Source organism: Tamandua tetradactyla, chromosome 15 (assembly GCF_023851605.1).
Source record: "Tamandua tetradactyla isolate mTamTet1 chromosome 15, mTamTet1.pri, whole genome shotgun sequence".
Classification (NCBI taxonomy): Eukaryota; Metazoa; Chordata; class Mammalia; order Pilosa; family Myrmecophagidae; genus Tamandua; species Tamandua tetradactyla.
The window spans coordinates 42,996,160-43,015,550 of NC_135341.1; the positions used below are offsets into that span (position 1 = coordinate 42,996,160).

General features: G+C 40.0%; 1 long non-coding RNA gene across 1 annotated transcript in view; it reads left to right on the forward strand.

The window, feature by feature from the left end:
• Positions 1-14,738: 14,738 nt before the first annotated feature.
• The window catches only part of LOC143657956 (uncharacterized), a 33,125-nt gene continuing 28,472 nt past the window's right edge, over positions 14,739-19,391 (forward strand). Inside the window, exon 1 of the long non-coding RNA XR_013163033.1 lies at positions 14,739-14,838. This is a non-coding gene — a long non-coding RNA (uncharacterized LOC143657956). The remainder of the gene's footprint in view (positions 14,839-19,391) is intronic.

The window sequence follows — 19,391 nt, forward strand, 5'->3', positions numbered from 1 at the left end:
AAAATGTCCTTCGATTAATAAGTGGATAAACAAACTGTGGCATATCTTGTACACCACTCAGCAATAAAAAGAAACAACCAATTGATAAATGCAATGAGCTGGATGAATCTCAAACACATTACACTGAATCAAAGAAGTCAGTCTCAAAATGTTACATCCAGTAGTCTTTTATATGGCATTCTTGAAAAGATGAAACTATAAGGATTGGAGACCAGATCAGTGATTGCCAGAGATTATGGTGTGGGAATAGGGTGACTATACTGGCATAGCACAAGATAATTGTGGAGGTGATGAAGCTGTTCTGTATCTTTATTGTGGTGGTAGTAACGTGAATCTATATATGTATTAAAATTCACTGAACTGTAAACCTCCTAAATTTCCTAAACATGGATTTTGGGGATCAAAGTATGTGAATACATTTGAGTCCTCAGTAACATGTTCCCATATTGCCCTTCAGAAACATGGTAATAATTTACTTTCTCATCACCAGCACCTAAGAATGTCTATCATCCTGCACCCTCACTTGCTATCACTGGGACTTATTCTTTATCATGTTTTGCAATTTCATAAGTGAAAATTTTAAAAAGTATGTATTTCTGTGTATGAAGCAATCAGTCTTCAGCCCTAGTTTGTTTTAAGTTGCCTGTATCCATCTCAGGCCATATTATCAAGGGTATTTTGTTTTTGTTTTTGTTTTTTTCCTGCATGGGTAGGCAGTGGAATTGAACCCAGGTTTCTGGCATGGCAGGAGAGAATTCTGCCACTGAGCAACCATTGCACTGCCCTGTCAAGTGCCGTTTTATGTTACACAATGTATATGCTTCTTCCTGAGTAGGTGTAGAATCAATTTGGTGACAGTGTCATTCCATACTGAGGATCAGGTAGATGATTTCTGCTCAAGTTTTTGAGTTTGAGTGTGGAATAAAGGGTCTATCAGGAACTCTTATGGATTTTATTACTTTCTCTTGGGATTTTCAGAGACTTTTGAACTACACCCTTTTCTGGCATTGTGACAGCCATGAGAATGTCACCTTAATCTCTTGAAACAACTAATAAAAATGTGCAGGGGAAGGAGAGATGTCAAGTCGTTTCCTGTGCAAAGGGCCATAGGAATAAGTGGCTTGGAGTAATCATTTTGGACTTCCAAGCAAACATTTTTTAGAAAGGGCAGACACCATCAGCACTCCACCATGTCCCCTTGTATCCATTCACTATTTTTGTGCACATTAGCTCCTTGAGTGCTTCCACACTCAGTGGTCACCACCTGCCCCTCTTGTTGGAGTACTGCCCACAAGCTGCCAGACCTGGCTCTGTCTATGTATGTGAATGGCTGGAAGTGCCAAGGAATTTATGTTCTCGTAGATATAACACTAGACTGGTAGGTGCCAGAGTGTAGATTCTCCCAATCCCTTGCCTGTGATCAGAACACTCTGAGATACACTCTACACCATCCCCAGAACTGTCCTGATGGATTGAGCCACAGTTATCCTTTGTGGGACTTTATCTGATATTGCACCCTTGCTTGGCCCCCTTCCCTCCCAACTTCTTTAATCCACTGCCAGTTTTTCCTGGAAATGTTCTATTATAAATCATAAATCACTCTGATCTGGATCCTCATCTTGGGGCCTTTTATGGGAAATCCAACCTGAGACAGCCTCTTTTCTCTTTACCCATGACACAATTGGAAAATGTACAATCCTACTGCACTGTAAGGAACTGCATTATTTAGAATATTTAACAGTTTTAATAGAAACCCAAAATAAGTTGGCTTACCTGACTAGACTTTTCTCTGTCTCTCATGAAACTGTCTGATCACTCCATGATCCTGAGGAGGTGGGATTCTTCTGTCCTTCAGGGGTAGCCCTCATCGACATGGCTTGAGATGGTGCCCTGCCATTTCCACACAGGCAATGGTCAGGGGGAGGCATGACCACTGGCTGGAATTTGTGGTGACATCGAGCTGGAATGGAGGCAGGCTGCGAAGTCTTATCCAGTTTAAAACTGGGACTGCCATAGTCATGGGAGAGACAGTAGCTAGTGGCCTCTGCCACGGATGTATTTGTGTGTTATTCATGGCTCTGGAGAGAGCAGAGAAAGGCACCTGACTGGGTCATTTCCTTCACTCTGGGTCTAGTTTTGCCCTGACTCCATGCAGGCCCAGGGGACAAATGATGAGCTCACCAGTGAAACTGCTGATATTCAAGTAAGTAGGTCCTTCCTATCCATCTAGACCAGCTAAGGTTCATCATTCACCTCAGAGTAAAGCATTTACCTTCTATATTGAGATTTAAGACCTTGTAAGCATCCCATTGAGTACAAACTTTGGGTGTGATGGTGTCTTAGGTGTGGTAACTGAGAAGCAGTGCTTTTTATAAGAAAGAGAGAAATCACTGAAGATGTGGGAGAAGCTGGAGAGGGATGGGGAAGAAACATAGAAAGAGGGTGATTTCAGGCAAACTCACGGCCTTGGCTTGATCTCATGGAGGAAATCTGGAGCATGAAGGAAGAAACACAGAAAGGGGGTGATTTCAGGCAAACTCACGGCCTTGGCTTGATCTCATGGAGGAAATCTGGAGCATGAATTCTACTCGAACTAGAAACAAAGGAACTGGGCTTTCATTCTCTTTCACCAGTCAGCTCAGTGCAAGGCTGAGGCTGCAGGGGTGGGGATGGACAAATTCCCAGTGCCTGCAAGGCAAGGCTGCTCCAGCAGCCCCAGCACAATCCTTCCCAGAGAGCTGTGGGTACAGGCTTGAGAAGCTAAGAGAGAGGCACACCTAGGGGATCTGGGAAGAACCCTGACAGTGTCTGCTGCAGAAGAGGTTTAGGACAAGTCCTCGCTGTTACTTTTATGGACTGCTTTCTTGGAAGAGGCAGCCTTCCACTCCTGCATGGGCTGGGGCGTAAGCTTTGTGGCAGCTCTTTGGACAGTGGTTATGGCCCAAAGGCCAGGGTCTTCCCTTTTGGTGTCTTCTTGGAACTTCTCTTGCTCAGGTGTAAATTGGGATGTATCCATGAAAACCTGAGCCCGACAGAACACAGGGAATTCTGTCCATAGGGACGAAGAAAATGTCATGACCTGGGGGCTCCCACCCAGGCGTGTTCCATCAAAAGAAGCGGGTGGTTGATGTAGCTTAAGCAATTTACTCATGTAGTTGTTTCTAGGTACATCTTTTAAAATTAGTTGTGCTTAAATTAGCAGTGCTTTACTTTTCTTATTTCTCTCTCTAAGCAGCTAGCACTGCTTCAATCAGAAGCCTGATTAATATGCAAAAAATGATTTGTTTTGATTCTGGTCTAGTGGGTTTTTTTTTTCTTTGCCAGGCAACTTATCAAATTCCTCTGCTTTTAAGGGATGAGAAGAAATATATCTCCTTTAAGTCAGAGGGCACTGTTTCATTGAAACTGGAGATGGGGAGGCCTCTCTGGGCACTGGTCTGAAATTCTAACAGCCTAAGTTTTCCTAAGTTTTCCAGCAGCACAACCTCTCTTCACAAGTTTCAGTCCATTAAAAAGTACTAATACCATGCTTCCTGAGTGTATCATGTGAAGTCTTGTCCATCATAATTCTCAGTCTACATACCTGTCCCATTAAAATGTATAATAGTTCACCACTTATTGTATAACCCCAGGCAGGTTATTTAACATCTCTAAATCTGTTTTATAAAGATAACACCCAGCCCTTGGGATTTAGTGTAATACAAATCTGTAAGCCCATATCCAAAACACTTAATGTATTCATGAGGTCAGAATTTTGGGTGAGGGGCGGGGGTGTTATAGGGAGGTAATTCAGCGTATATATGCAGATATTATTTAACACCCCTGGGGAAGTACCCTGCAATCAAATGTGATAAAATTTCTGCAGCCAAACCTATGAATATTAACACTGAGTGTCATTAAGGCTAAAAATAGCCTCCCATAAGTCCAGGGCAAGGTTAAAGCTGCTTTATGAATAAATCAGTTTTCAGAGCTTTTTGGACTTGGGGGATGTGATCTGTGATGAGGCAATCTCTGTCCATCCATCCTTTTCCACCCAGTTCCAGATGGATGAAGCAATGGGTGATGCACATGGAGAGGCTGCTCCTGAATGCCTGTTTTCCTCCCTACTTGTGATGTGAATTTTCCTTTCCTCTTTGACATTTTTAATGCTGATTTGCTTCTCCCCGCCTGGCATCTGAGTTCGGGCATAAGTCTACACTTTTGACACAAGTAGAAGAGGACACACTTAAAAACGCCGTTCTAGAAAGAGGAAGAAAAGAAAAATATAAACACATAATTGGTGGGCTTATTAAGCAATAAATCAAACTGTCTGAAAATTGGTAGAACTTCTAAGAAACTCTCTTATTGGCAAGATTCAGAAAATTCAAAACTAAACACACAGCAAGTGTTTGTCAATATACACAAAGGACTGGAGGCCTATGGCAGACCTCAGGACTCCTAGGGTACTCTCTCTGCTCCTACATTGTTAGTAATCCCTGCTTAGCTGTGCCTGGGCAACATTCAAGTATTACTTACTATAATGTTGAAATATATAATATATAATATTTATGGAATAAACCTAACATGATAAGTTTTCTACAAGATTCATTAGCTTCTGTTCTCACCATACATTCCCTTGAATTTTCACAAGCAAATTTAACTTGGGGTCAAATTTTGCCAAAGGGGTATTAAATCAATGGCATCAGGCACTTTGGGGGGATATTTTTTTTTATGCTTAAAAAATTGCTACATTTGTATTTATCTTAGTAGAAAATAATAATAGTTTGCATTTAATGAGCTGTTACTATATGTTAGAGACTATTACTAGCACCTACATTTACAGACCCACAATCCCTTATGCAAATTCCTTGGAGTATTTTTTGGTTTTAAAGAGGTAGTGGGCGATAGACTGACACCCCCTGTCAGGAACCATCCCTGAAATCACACATAAGAAAATGTATGAAAATTCCCACTAACTGGGGTTTTAAAAATATAAATAGCCTCATGTAAGTTTTTCTTAACTTTTTATTTTGAAATACTTTCAAATTTACAAGACTTTTATAAAATAAAACAAACGCCAAGCAGAGAACTTCAAGATATCTCTATCCACCGATACACAATTTTAACATTTTGCCGTATTTGCCGAATCATTCTGTCTAGCCATCAGTATATCCACCCATCTATCTATCCATTTTCTGGACACTTACATGAAGGTTGTATACATCATTCTCCTTGAACACTTAATACTATCAAAAGTGTTTCCTAAGAACAAGAATATTCATTTATGTTACTACTTTAAATGCAGTTATCAAGCTTAAGACATTTAACATTGATATAAAGTTTTAGTCTATATTGCAATTTTTTCATATGTCCCAGTAATGTCCTTTTGAGCCTTTTCTCCTTCTTTGTTAGCTCCCTCCAGTATCATGTATTGCATTTAATTGTCTTGTCTCTTTCATTGCTCATTCTTCTTTTAATTTTGGGAACATGTTACAATATAAACTTTCTCATTCAACCACCCCCAAACAGTGGGATTAATCATATTTACAATGTTGTGGTATCCTCACCACCTTCTATTACTAAAACATTCCCATTTTCTCAAACAGAAACCTTTCATTCATGATGCATTACCTCCCCATTTCCCCTACCCTAGTCCCTGGTAACCTGTACTCTATTATGAGTTTGCATCTTCTCCAATATTTTCTTTGTGGTTACCATCAGGCTTAAATGTAACATCCTAAATCTGTAAAATTGTTGATTGCTTAGATACCAATTTAACTTCAACAGCATGTATAAACTATATTTCTATACCGCTCTGTCTACCCACCTTTATGTAGTTGTCACAAACTACACATTTATATATCAAGAGTACAAAACCCTTGATTTGTCATTACATTTTATGCATTTACTTTTTAGACCCTATAAAAGGTAAAAAGTGGAGTTACAAACCAAAAATACAATAGTTCTGGCATTTATATTTATTCATGGCATTACCATTACTGGAGTTCTTTAGTTCTTCATTTCTTCATGCAGTTTGGATTTATTGTCCTGTCCTTCCAACTGTAGAACTCTCTTGTAAAACGGGTCTAGTGGTGACGAACTCCTTCAGCTTTAGTTTATCTGGGAATGTCTTAATCCCTTCCTCATACTTGAAGACAGTTTTGCCAGATATGGAATTATTGGTTGCCAGTTTTTGCTTTCAGCACTTTAAATCTGTCATCCCACTGCTGTCTTGCCTCCATCGTTTATGATGAGAAATTTACACTTAACTTTATTGGCGCTTCCTTGTATTTGACATGTTGCTTCCCTCTTGTGGCTTTCAGAATTCTTTCTTTATTGTCAGCCTCTGACAGTTTGATTATAATGTGTCTTGGTGTTGAATCTATTTGGGTTTATCCCCTTTGGAGTTTGTTGAGCTTTTTGGATGTGAATATTCATATCTTTCATCAAATTTTGGAAGTTTTCAGCCAGCATTTCTTTGAATATTCTCTCTGCCTCTTTCTTTACTTCTTCTACTTTCAGGATTCCCACAATGCATATATTGGTATGCTTTATGGTGTCCCAGTCTTCTCAGATTTGTTCACTGTTTTCCATTCGTTCTCCCTTCTCTTCAAACTGGATGATTTAAATTGTCTTATTGTCAAGATCACTGATTCTTTCCTCTGCAAGTTCTAATTTGTTATTGAAACTCTCTAGTGAATTTTAAATTTTTGTTACTGTGGTCTTCAGCTCTGTTTGGTTTCTTATCATAATTTCCAACTCTCTATTGATATTCTCTTTCCTTTAGTTTTTTGTCCAAGTTTTCCTTTAACTCTTTGAGCATATTTAAGACTACTTATTTAAAGCCTTTGTAATGTCAGCCAAAAATATAGTTCTCTTCATTGCTACTTTCTAATACATTAATCTTTGCCTGAACCACCACTTCTTGTTTCTTTGTATGTTTTGTAATCATTTGTTGAAACCTGGACATTTTGCTATATTTTAATATATTGTGGCTAGAATTTAGATTCTGAGACATCAATTTCTTAAGCTTGTGTCCATCTGGTGTTATGTCAGAGTTTTCCCTGAATGCCAGGAGCTAACACACACACACACACACACACACACACACACACACACACACACACACACACACAAGCACAAGAAGGAAAAAAAGAGAACACCTCTCCCAGACTTTGCAGGTTGACCTGTGTGGGTACTCTCCTTCAGAGCATATCTAGATAATGAATTTAGAGAAAGTTCCAGGCCAGAGTCTAGGAGCCACTCTGGTCCTTCCTGTGCTTGCCGCTTGTCTTGGGCATGCATGTGTGGGCCTAGGAATTCCTTCATTTACATGAATGCAAATGTCCACTCTTCCTTAGGAAACAGCTTCCCCATGGTTCCAGGCACTGTACTTTGTGTCCTACAGCCAGTAATCCCTTGCCCCAGGCAGTCTGATTTGGCTGGTCTCCCACAACATTCGGTCAAAGAGCTTTGTGAGCTGCCTTCTACACACAGGGTAAATTATCAGATGGTGAACCTCTGAAGATTGTCCAGGTTTAGAACCTCAGGCTACCACAAGAGAGATTGGATCAAACATACATGTTCCCCGTGTGTGCATGAGGATTATTCTTCCTCTAGAACTGGAACCAGGGATCCAGATGGGGAGCACAGGTCATCTCCACACCAAGTTGGTGAAGGCATCGGAGGGGCCATTCAGTGTATCAGGAGATTGTACTGCTTTTAAGTACTCTTTTTCTTGATTTAGCACTTGCTCTGTAACTGCAATCCTTTAACTTTCTGGAGTTTTGAAATAGATATTTCTACCATTTCTTGCCAGTTGTTCAAAGCTTCTTTGGGGGAATGGAACCCTGAAGTCTATTATTCTGCCATCTTGATCAGGGCAAGGCTCAAATAACATCCTCATATAAGTTTTGCCTCTAAATGATATATAAAAATACTTCATTTTCAGAGCATTTGGAAATTTGGAATTGCAGCTTAGTGATGGTAGATAACTGTTATTTCATTTAATCCTCACAGAAAAATCCATGAAATAGGAACAATTATTATCTCTATTTTCCAAATGAGCAAACTGAGGCAAAGAAGATGAATAACCTGCTCCGGGGCATAAGGCAAGTAATTGGAGGAGCTGATCCAAACCCTGCCATTGGCTCCAGAGCAGAGCTGTGACCTTAACTACTATGTGACTCTTGTACAGTATGAATAGCTCTTAGTAGCAGTTAGCTTGTACTTCTTATTTAGAAGGAGGAGGAATGTATTTTGGATGGATTCAGCTAATTAATGACTTAGCTAAATAAACCCATATTAAACTATGTATGGGACATATTGATGAGCCTTTTTTTTTTTTGAAGTTTTATTGAGAAATATTTACATACCATACATTCCATCCAAAGTATAAAATCAATGACACACAGTATCATCACATAGTTGTATACTCATCATCACAATCAATTCTACAACATTTTCATTGCCTTCCCCCCAAAATCCCATACCCTTATCTCCCCCTATTATTGACCCCTAGCATTGATGTGGTGCATTTGTAACTGATGACATGCAAAATATTAAAATATTTCTGTTAGCTACAGTCCGTAGTTTGCAGTGAGTGCCTTCTATTACCCATATGCCACTCTATTATTAACTACTTGTAATAGTGATAAAAAATTTGTTCCAGTTCATGAAAAAGCATTTTTATATTTGTACTATTAATCATGGTCATTGGCCACTACAGGGTTCACTGTGTTCTACAGTCCCATGTACTTTCCTCTAGCATTCCTTCTAGGGACATACTTCCCTGAACTTCCCCTTTCAACCACAATCATATACATAATTCAGTGCTGTTAATTCCATTCACCATAATGTGCTACCATTATTTCTATCCATTTCCAAACATTTAAATTTAAGCAAGTTAAGAATTCTGTACCCATTAAACATCCACTCCCCATTCTCTACTCTCATTCTATCGCTTAGTAACCTATATTATACATTTTATCTCTTTGAGTTTACTTATTATAATTAGTTAATATTAATGAGATCATACAATATTTGTCCTTTTGTGTGTGACTTAGTTCACTCAACATAATGCTCTCAAGATTCATCCATGTTGTCTCACATGCTTCAGGACTTCATTCCTTCTTACAGCTGAATGATATTTGATCATATGCTTATGTCCCATTTTGTTTATCCATTTATCAGTTGATAGACATTTAGATGGCTACCATCTTTTGGCAATTGTGAATCATGCCACTGTAAACATTGGTGTGAAAATATCTGTTTATTTCCCTGCTTTCAGTTCTTCTGGGTATATACCTTGTAGTGGGATTGCCAAATCATATGGCAGTTCTATACTTAGCTTTCTGAGGAGCCACCAAACTGTCTTCCACAGTGTCTGTACCATTTTGCATTACAACCAGCAATGAATAAATGTTCTATTTCTCCATATCCTCTCCAACACTTGCGGTTTTCTGTTTATACTCTCTCCAAACCTCTTTCTCCTGTTTTTTTCTTTTCAGCCTTCAGGACTCCCTTTAGTATTATTTTGCATTAGAGCTCTTGTCCTGTTAATGAACTCTATCAACATCTGCTTATTTGTGAATATTTTAGTCTCTCCCATTTGTGAGAGACTGCTCTGCTACATAAAGAATTCTTGACTAGCTATTTTTCTCTTTTAGTATCTTAAGTTTATCATAACATTGCATTCTTGCCTCTAAAGTTTCTAATGAAAAAGCACTTACTCTTATCTGGCTTCCCTTGCATGTGGGGAATCGCCTTTCTCTTGCTGCTTTCAGAATTCTGTCCTTCTCTTTGGCACTTGACAGTCTGATTAGTGTGTGCCTTGGTGTGTCTATTTATATTTATTCTGTTTGGAGTAAATTGGGATTCTGAGATATGCATATTTATGTATATTATATGATGTGTTGGTTTGAAACTGTTATGTACACCAGAAAATGCCAAGTTCTTTCAATCCATTCCAGTGAGTGCAAACCTATTGTGGATGGGATCTTATGGTTAGGTTATTTCAGTTGAGATGTGACCCAGCCCATTCAATGCGAGTCTTAATCCTTTTTACTGGAGTCCTTTAAGAGAGATGAAATTAAGAGAGAGCTTAAGGGAAAAGCCCTGGAGAAGCCAGAGAGGACCCACTGGAACCAGAAGCTGAAAGCAGTGAAACCTGGGAGTGAAGGATCAGCAGATGCTGGCCATGTACCTGGCTATGTGACAGAAGAACTCCAGATGCCAGCAGCTTGTCTTCAGAAAAGACAGGCATTCTGTTGATGCCTTAACTGGGACATTTTCATGGCTTTAGAATTGTAAATTCATAAGCTAATAAATCCCCATTGTAAAAGCCAAACTGTTTCTAGTATATTGCATTTTGGCAGTGTTAGCAAAAGAAACATACAGGTTGGGAGATTTTGGGCCATTATTTCCTCAAATATTCTTTCTGGACCTTTTCCTTTCTCTTCTCTTTTTAGGACAGCCATGATCCATATATTTGCGTGCTTCATGTTGTCAATCATTTCCAAGACCCTGCTCAAATTTTTCTATTCTTTTCTCCATTGTTCTTTTGTCTGTTCAAGTTTGGCAGCTCTGTCTTTAACTCACTGATCCTTTCTTCTGCCTCTTCAAGTCTGCCCTTGTTTGTCTCGTTTGGTTTAATCTATTGTGTCTTTCATCCTCAAGAGATTGGCCATTTTTCTTTATATGCTTTCAAACTGTTCTTTATTCTCACCTGGTGTCTTCTTAATCTCCTTTATTTCTTTAGCCATCTCTTTGAATTGATTTAGGTGATTTGTTTGAACACCTGTAATTAGTTGTTCCAAATTCTGTATCTTCTCTAACTTTTTAGATTGTTCATTTGGGTCACATCTTCCAAGTTTTAGTATGCCTTCTGATTTTTTGCTGATATCTGGTCATCTGATTATCTGATGTGTTTATTCTTAAGATTGGTTTCTCTCTCTTGTCTAGAATTTTGTCGATGATTGGGCTTGTGTTAAGCCTCCTCTTTGACAGATAGTTCATAAGTATTTCCCATCCATAACTGGGCAGATACCCATACCGGGAATACAGACCAGGTCCAAAGGGCTCTGGAAGAAGGTCAAGAAAGGCTCCAATAAGCCCTTTTTTTTTTCCTTCCATGTCACAGGCAACAGTTTCCTGCCTGCCAGCAGATGGTGCTTTTTGGCTACCTACTCCCCTCAGCCCTAGGAAGGCAGGCTGTTATGGTCTTTGCCAGCTCCACATCTGACACACTTGAAACAATGGCACCCAGCAGCAACTGCCTGGTAAGCTCTGAAACTGAAGGATCCCATGCTCTGACTTTGCCAACTGGTATCTGGCTCAGTACTTGGCTGTGTCCCCCTGTATAATTGGGATGGAAGATTCTGTAGTCATCTCAGTTTGCAGCTGCCCCCCTCCCCCAGACAAGGATCAGATCCTCATTGCTACTTCCATTGAGGGTGGAAGATGGGAACCAGGTGCTGCAGATGGGATTACTTGCAGTTCCTGACCACAGTTTCTCAGTGTCTTTGTCTCACACTTCCCTGGATGTTGTACAAAACTCCCCTGATCTCCAGAGCCCCCAAACAGTTAATTGGACAGTTTCTGCCTGGCTACTTGCTGCTTTGGGGAGAGAAGTAGGATCTACAGCTCTGAGCCTATTGCTTAACCGAATTTCTTTCTCCCCCTTCTGTGGGTTTTTAAATTATGCATGTTGCTTGGTTATTGAAAAAAAACTGGGAAATCACATAAGTAAAAATGTATTTCCCCTCCCAGAATGAATGGAACAGAGAAGGCTTCACAGTGACTGATTGTTTATGCAACCGGCTGAAGGGTGGGCTTAGGTGGCTGTGTGTTGTTCCATGTGCTGTCCTGGTGAAAAATGATTTGGTAAGAGGTAGGTGGAGCCAGCCAATCCAGGTATTGGATGCCACGGCAATATGGAAGCAGATTATGTGAGCCCATAGAGGAGAGTGACACAGAAACCCAGAGAGAACCAGAGATACCAAATAATATCCCACTTTGCATATTGCTCTTTCTTTGCAAATCTAATGATGTTATTACCTAGCAAAATATTGTTTTAAACGTATTTTATTAACAATCAATCTGAACTTTTAAAATTTTATCAGTCCTCTGAATTTCCTTTTTTGTGAATTGCCTGCCCATTTTTCTATTGGTGTATTTGTCTTTATGTCAAAATGGACTATAGTTAATAATATAATTATAATTATATTGCTATATCAATTATAACAAAGGTACCAAACTAATGCGAAGTATTAATAATAGGGAAAATGATATATGTCAAAGGGGTGGTATATGAGCATTCTGATCTTTCTTCATGATTTTCTTTTAACCAATAATTTTTCTAATTAAAAAAACATAAAAAATGAGTATAGAATGGTGCTTAATGAAATATATAAAGATTATAAAAGAAAAGGGAAAACAAAACAAAAAAGAATGAGTATCCAATTACAGTAATGGTAATATTGTAGAAAATATGAATTTAAACCTTAAAGGCTGACAGAATGTCATTTTATAGTTAAATGAAAGATAACATGAAACTCACCATTCTGAACATAAACTTTTTTAAGCTTTATCACAAAACTAACCAGCAGCAGTGTTGTTCCAACTTCCATTAGTATTAGCGTGGGTCAGTTTTGTGTGCCTCTGACAGCCCAAATTTGGTCTCTAGTACTAGACTCCACTAAAAGGCGCCCAGGCTTCTTAATCAGGTGCTCATATCTTCTTGCATGTTTGTTAAGAAATGAATCTATTCATGCCTGAGACATCTTGTTATTTTTTGAAAGCAAGAATACTTTAAAACATGTCTGGGCTAGCAGTGAAAGGACAAAGAGGTCAGTTTGAAGGCCCTCCCGCTTACCACATTGTGACAATTTGAGAAGTAAAGAAAATAATAGTAAAAAATAACTGTGACAACTTGAATCTGCTTTGTCATAAATTTATAATGATCATCAACAAATAAAAAGTTAATGTGAAACATTAAAAAGATGATGATATACTATAATACTTTTATTCTTTTTAATATTAAATATATGTCTCTTCATAAAATGTAGCCAGCTACATTTGCATGTATCAGACACATCTTGTGCAGCACTTGAGATCCTTGTGGCTTCACCTATCTCTTGTTCCAGAAGCTTCTGCGGCGACCATCTCTCCCAGGGCACTGATCAACTTTATGCAGCCAGTGCAAGGAAATCTCCACAACACAGCTCACCACTTGCTTCCTGCCCTGAGGCTTGATGTTGAGACATTACAACACCTGGGGCCTGCTCTCGTGCCACCCTGAAGTGTGGGGAAGTTAACAACCCTGTGAGGCTACAGCTTAAACAAGGGGAGATGGGAGCCCATGAATAAATGGTTCCCGTCTTTGTACTTCCACCTAGAGAATCCTGAGACATGGTTTATATATGAATTATCAAAAGGAGCAACCTTCTTGTGAGATGGAGCAATAGTTATATAGGGTAGAATCTGCAGGTACAATGTCGCTTTCTTGAATCTGGGTCAGGATTAAAGCAATTCCATTTGACAAACTATATGCATGCCCTCATGACATGTTTCTGGGAAAGGAATGCCCTGTTTGTTACCAAGAATCTAAAGGAGTCATATGAGATTTTCTACAGTATTCCTCAGTGTAGCATCAAAATTCTTCCATGGGGGGACGTCTTCCACTCACCCCTGGGGGTTGTCTCCTGAGTCGTGTGCTGTGTGCTGTGTGTCTGTGTGACTGACTCAGTACGGCTGCTTACCCCCAGCCATCAGCTAACCAGCCATCAGCTACCCAACAAGTGGCGCCCAACATGGGGCCACCCCCCCTTCGGCGGTTCTCCGTGATAGCCGCCTCCTCGGCGATTCTCCGTGATAGTCATTCCCTTTGGTGGTTCTGAGTGACAGCCACCCCCTTCTCAGTAAGTGGCCCCCTCGGCAGTTTCTCTGTGCATACCACCTCCTCTAAATTCTCCCTATCATGGGCAATACTCCCTCTTCTGATTTTGCACCTCAGGCTTGGGCTATCCAGGCCTTATTGGCCGCAAGGCAGGTTAAAATCTCTGAAAAAACCTTGCGCGAGTACTGGGAAGTCCTTAAGCGATCCAACCCCTGGCTCGAAACTGCCTCGATATGGGACCCAAATACTTGGTCTAAACTCCTTCAGTGCATGCGTGCTGCTGAGGAACATGAGGGAAAAACCTTTCCCCTAGGTCTCGTTCCCACCCTCCTAGCGATACATGCATACCTCACGGGAGCCCCTTCTGAGGTGCTTTTGCTTTCACCTGCCACGCCGGCTTCATCCTCTCCACCACCCACCTCCGTGCCCAATCCTCCACCTGCTTCCGAACCCAAGCCTCCCCTTTCCGAGCCCGAGCCTCCCCCACCTTCATATCCTCCCTTACCCCCACCCTCCTGTTGCATCATTTCCCACTAAATTGTTTGTTTAAGATTCATTGCAGACGCAGCTGAGAGGAGATTAAGCGCTGGAGAAATCACGAGCTGCCATCAACAACCCCCTGTGCACCCTTCCCCCCTGCTCTCCCACCAGCTGCTGTGTACCCCTGAGTCCCAAGGGAATCCCCAGGCTCCTTGAGGCCCCCATCCCCCTCCTGAATACTAGTGGTTTCTAGCCTATCCCCTCCTGCATGCACTCCCATTGTCTGGGCTTTGGCTTTGTCATAAAGATGCATCGCCTGCATATCCATGGCCTCCATTATAGCCAGCCTACACTGTGCATCACAATCCTCCTGCGTGATGATCAGCAGGCAGCCAGTGACAGGTAAGACCTCCTGGAGAGGCAACCTAAGACAGGTGCTGCTGACCCTCGCTTCCGGTGGCTTAACTGGTAGCCAAAGACAGGTAAGACCTCCCGAGGAGGCAACCTAAGACAGGCACAGTTACCCGGAAAGCTAAAAAACAAAAAAGGAGGAATTGTTGGAGAAGCCATAAAATATTGCTAACACAGCTGCCATGGCTGATGCAAGGCAACACAAAATGGCTGACCTTAAATCTGCCCTCCGCCCTAGCAACAACGGTGACCAATCCCAGAAATCTGCCCTCCACCCTAGCAACAATGGTGACCAATCCCAGAAATCTGCCCTCCACCCTAGCAACAACGGTGACCAATCCCAGCCCAACATGAGTCCCTGCATGCTCCCAGCCTATATAAGCCTGTGCACTTCCTCAATAAAGCAGAAGCCTTCCACTCAAAACAAAACAAAAACAAAACAAAACAAATTCTTCCATGGGATATTGTACAACATAAAACTAAAATCATTTACATCTCAGCCATCTTATAAAACTGTATTGAAATACCTGTAAAGTATCTTTCCTGTATCCAGGTCACTAATATAGAAGTCCAAAGAAAAATTCAAAGAATTGCTTTCAATTTGGAGTCCAAAGGGAGGAAAAGTTTTGCAATTCAATACAAAAGAGAGTGTGGAGAGATCAGTTTTTCAAGGTGGCTGAGGAATCTGAATATATAGCATTAGATCATTCCCTTGCTTATCACATGGTGTGACCTCTCTTTCATGAAAGAGGAAACCTGGCTATCTACTTGCATAAATGGGAACTTAGCATCTATTTCTGTAGCTGATTAAGGATTGTGCATCGGATGTGCCACTTAAAAGTTTTCAGGAAGCTGGTGTAGGGACTAATTATGCCATATGCTATCTTCCACTTTAAAAAAAAAAAAGAAATCACCAGTTACCTTCTTATAATCCCTTTTTAGAAAGCACTTATTTTCACTTTATATAGGGTAATGTTTATGAATAAAGCTTATCTTACATATATAAAAAGTTCTATTGGCAATTATAGCATATTTGTTCTTCCAGATGAACTTTAGCATAATTTTATCAAGTTCCAAAAAGTGCATCTATTTAAAATGACTAATAAAGGCTCATGGAAGTTCAAGATAATTTGGCATTAGGCAGCAGGCTGGGCCCACCATGTGGTGGGCTTTACCAGTAATTTGGAGTCAAAGCAAATACCACTATTTATAAAGCCAAGGAAGAGAGGAAATGATTTAGACATGGTGTTCTGAGAAGGTGGCATTCATTTTGAGTAAATACAGTGTTTTAGTTTCCTTGGCTGCTCAAACAAATACCATGCAATGAGTTGGCTTAAATAATGGAAATTTGTTAACTCACAGTTTTTTTGTTTTTTTGTTTTTTTTTTTTTTCATTTTAAATTTTTTATTAATTAAAAAAATTACAAGAAACACAAACATTCCCAACACATACACTCAGCAATTCACAATATCATCACATAGTTGCATATTCATCATCATGATCATTTCTTAGAACATTAGCATGAATTCAGAAAAAGAAATAAAAAGACAACAGAAAAACATAACAAACAAAGAAAAAAAATTTTACATGCCATACCCCTTACTGACCCTTTCATTGATCACTAACATTTCAAACTAAATCTATTTTAACATTTGTTCCCCCTATTATTTATTTATTTTTTTAAAAATTTTTTTTTATTAATCAAAAAAAAGAAAAGAAATTAACACAACATTTAGAAATCATTCCATTCTACACATGCACTCAGTAATTCTTAGTATTATCACATAGATGTATGATCATCATTTCTTAGTACATGTGCATCGATTTAGGAAAAGAACTAGCAAAACAGCAGAAAAAGATATAGAATGTTAATACAGAGAAGAGAATTAAAATAATAATACTAATAAAAAAAAATATATATATATAAAGGAAAAAGAAAAAAACAAAAACAAAAGATACAAACACACAAACAAAAAACCATATTTCAGGTGCAGCTTCATTCAGTGTTCCAACCTAGTTACATTACACTTAGGTATTATTGTGCTGTCCATTTTTGAGTTTTTGTATCTAGTCCTGTTGCACAGTCTGTATCCCTTCAGCTCCAATTACCCATTATCTTACCCTGTTTCTAACTCCTGCTGGTCTCTGTTACCAATGATATATTCCAAGCTGATTCTCGAATGTCGGTTCACATCAGTGGGACCATACAGAATTTGTCCTTTAGTTTTTGGCTAGACTCACTCAGCATAATGTTCTCTAGGTCCATCCATGTTATTACATGCTTCATAAGTTTAGTCTGTCTTAAAGCTGCATAATATTCCATCGTAGGTATACGCCACAGTTTGTTTAGCCACTCGTCTGTTGATGGACATTTGGGCTGTTTCCATCTCTTTGCAATTGTAGATAATGCTGCTATAAACATTGGTGTGCAAATGTCCGTCTGTGTCTTTGCCCTTAAGTCCTTTGAGTAGATACCTAGCAGTGGTATTGCTGGGTCGTAATCCATTCTGCCATTCTATGTCTTTTGATTGGGAAAATTCAGTCCATTAACTTTTAGTGTTATTACTGTTTGGATAATATTTTCCTCTACCATTTTGGCTTTTGTATTATATATATCATATCTGATTTTCCTTCTTTCTACACTTTACTCCATACCTCTCTCTTCTGTCTTTTCGTATCTGACTCTAGTGCTCCCTTTAGTATTTCTTGCAGAGCTGGTCTCTTGGTCACAAATTCTCTCAGTGACTTTTTGTCTATAAATGTTTTAATTTCTCCTTCATTTTTGAAGGACAATTTTGCTGGATATAGGAGTCTTGGTTGGCAGTTTTTCTCTTTTAGTAATTTAAATATATCATCCCACTGTCTTCTAGCTTCCATGGTTTCTGCTGAGAAATCTACACATAGTCTTATTGGGTTTCCCTTGTATGTGACAGATTGTTTTTCTCTTGCTGCTTTCAAGATCCTCTCTTTCTCTTTGACCTCTGACATTCTAACTAGTAAATGTCTTGGAGAACGCCTATTTGGGTCTATTCTCTTTGGGGTGCGCTGCACTTCTTGGATCTGTAAATTTAGGTCTTTCATAAGAGTTGGGAAATTTTCAGTGATAATTTCTTCCATTAATTTTTCTCCTCCTTTTCCCTTCTCTTCTCCTTCTGGGACACCCATAACACGTATATTTGAGCACTTCATATTGTCATTCAGTTCCCTGATCCCCTGCTCAAGTTTTTCCATTCTTTTCCCTATAGTTTCTGTTTCTTTTTGGAATTCAGATGTTCCATCCTCCAGTTCACTAATTGTAGCTTCTGTCTCTTTAGATCTACCATTGTAGGTATCCATTGTTTTTTCCATTTTTTCTTCTTTGTCCTTCACTCCCATAAGTTCTGTGATTTGTTTTTTCAGATTTTCTATTTCTTCTTTTTGTTCAGCCCATATCTTCTTCATGTCCTCCCTCAATTTATTGATTTGGTTTTTGAAGAGTTTTTCCATTTCTGTTCGTATATTCAGCATTAATTGTCTCAGCTCCTGTATCTCATTTGAACTATTGGTTTGTTCCTTTGACTGGGCCATATCTTCAATTTTCCGAGCGTCATCCATTATTTTCTGCTGGTGTCTGGGCATTTGATCAGATTTCCCTGGGTGTGGGACCCGGCTGGTTGAAAGGTTTTTCTGTGAAATCTCTGGGCTCTGTTTTTCTTTTCCTGTCCAGTAGGTGGCGCTCGTGGCGCTCGTCTGTCTGCTGTGCAGTCGGCCCGGGAAACCGCGTGTGGAGGGGGGGTCGCCGGCCGCCGCGGCTTGGGGGAGTGCCAGTCCAAATTGCCCAGCTGGCCCGAGACGCCAAGTGTGACGGGAGGGCCCCGCTATCCAATGTTCCCAGTCAGACCGGGGAGCCACGTGCGTGGAGGGGACCCCAGTCGCCAGCCGCCCCAGCCGGGAAAACGCGCGCCCTCGGGTATCTCACCGCAGCGGATTCTCCCTGCCCGTTCAGCCGTTCCAGAATGGGGTACGCTGTCTTTTTGGTCTCTGTCGTGACTCCAGGAGCTGTTTCGTATTGTTTCTGTTTCTTTAGTTGCTTTTCTGGAGGAGGAACTAAGACCCGCGCGTCTTACTAAGCCGCCATCTTCTCCGGAAGTCCTCTTAACTCACAGTTTTGAGGCTAAAAGAAAGTTCAAATCAAGACAATGCTTACTTCCCGAAGACTGTGGTATTTTGGGACTGGCTGCTGGCAATCCTTGGTCCTTAGCTTGTCTTATTGCAAGGCACATGGCTGCATCTTCTGATCTCTTCCTTCTCTTCAGGGTTCTATTGATGTTCAGCTTCTGGTTCCTTCCTTGGTGACTTTTGCTCTTTCTGTCTGAATTTCATTCTGCTTATTACGGATTCTAGTAATATAATTCAGACCCATCCTGATTGAGGTGGTGGGCCAAACCTTAACTAAATAACCTCTTCAAAAAATTCTGCTTGCAGTGAGTTCTTGACTCAGGAATGGATTAAATTTAAGAGCATGTCTTTCTGGGGCATATACATCTCAAAACCACCACATTTCACTCTCTGGACCTCCAAAAGACATGGTCTTTCTACATGTGGAATACATTCATTCAATCATAACATCCCCAAACCCTTAAG